This window comes from Phocoena sinus, chromosome 17 (assembly GCF_008692025.1).
Source record: "Phocoena sinus isolate mPhoSin1 chromosome 17, mPhoSin1.pri, whole genome shotgun sequence".
Taxonomy (NCBI): Eukaryota; Metazoa; Chordata; class Mammalia; order Artiodactyla; family Phocoenidae; genus Phocoena; species Phocoena sinus.
Window position 1 is genome coordinate 12,306,915 of NC_045779.1, and position 1,761 is coordinate 12,308,675.

The following is a 1,761-nucleotide window of genomic DNA, read 5'->3' on the forward strand; positions in this document are numbered from 1 at the left end:
TATATATGTACCACATCTTCTTTATCCATTCATCTGTCAATGGGCACTTAGGTTGCTTCCATGTCCTGGCTATTGTAAATAATGCTGCAATGAACATTGGGGTGCATGTATCTTTTTGAATTATGGTTTTCTTAGGGTATATGCCCAGTAGTGGGATTTCTGGGTCATATGGTAGTTCTATTTTTAGTTTTTTAAGGAACCTCCATACTGTTCTCCATAGTGGCCGTATCAATTTACATTCCCACCAACATGTACATGTTTCTTTCTATACATATAACTGACAAACAGCAATAATCCCCCCAGATTCTCACACTATCAGTTTTTAGATAAAGAATGTGGTATGATAAATGAACCAAAGGCAGGTTTAGTTCCAAAGAAGAAAGAGTACAAATTTGAAGAGCACGTAAGTTTTTCACCTGAGTATACCATATACTGTTTAGAAAATCAATTAAAGACTTACTTCAATTTTTCTATATACATTTTTAATGATTAGAAACAATCAACTATGCAGTCAGAATTGCAGTTACTGTGGTCTGAAAAAGCCAGTCAATAAAAATAAAATCCATACTGAACTGTCATAAGTAGGATGTTTGTCTTAGTCACTGAAGTTTTTGAGAGCTCCAAACTATGTAGTATGTGACCAGTGACATGCATGTACAAGACCTCAAGTCCAAGTTTGGGACAAGTGCAGCCAAATCACAAAGCAAAGCTAATTATGTTTAGTCATCTTGGGGCTCATACCAATGTCGTTTTTCCCATCAGCACTATGCCTTCTGCAAGTGAGACCACAATGACATGGTCAGCAGAACAAAAGGGTAACAACTGTAAAACAAGTTTATAGTAGAAATGGAGGTCTTGAAAGGCTCGTGACTTGCCTTAGGTCACAGAATAAGTTAGTCACAGAGCAGAGACTGTCAGTTCTCCAGATTTTCAATGTTGCATGTGATCATAAATCTCTTGCATAAACACTTGGACACATAACCAATCCGTTTTTAGCTCATTAATTATATACCACAAATAAAGCGAGTTTTAACATAAACTATTCAAATAATGTACGCCCTATGTAAGATTTGTCCTACTTAAATGGCAACTGAGCTCTACTGAGTTATTTTGATGTATAAATAACAATAATAGCAAACATTTTAGTGTTTACTATATGTCAGGCACTGTTCTAACCATTTGATATGTGTTAACTGGTTTTATCCTCACAAAAACCCCAGTAGATGTCATTATCATCCTCCCAGAGAGGAAACTGAAGCACAGAGGTCACATAGTAAGCAGCTGCCAGGACTCATCTGTCTGATATCTGAAGCTATGCTCTGACCACTAACTTAAACAGTCTGCTCTATCAAATTGAACATTAAAACTTAAAAGTTTTAATGTATCAGTTGTGTTGATTACTAAGCTATACAAATGTAATTTAGTGCCATTTTCTATATTTCCCTTCATTTCCTCATTATCTCTAACAGTTTTTTTAAAAGAATGGAACAAGTTTTCTCTGTTAGAACATATCTGTTTTAAGTATTCAGTAAGCATCACATGACCCAATTATGTAATATGTCTAAAGAAATGTTGCTTACTCTTTTCTAATTGGGTCCAGTTCATTTGCATTGAAATCTGCACTAAGGGGAGAAACCACTGTCCCTATATGATATCCCAGTGAAGGAAGTTTTCAAATAAACTTTATTATACTAAGAATTCCTTTATGAAAATGAACTATATTTTCATGCATTATAATAATTAGGTATAATTCCAGGAAAC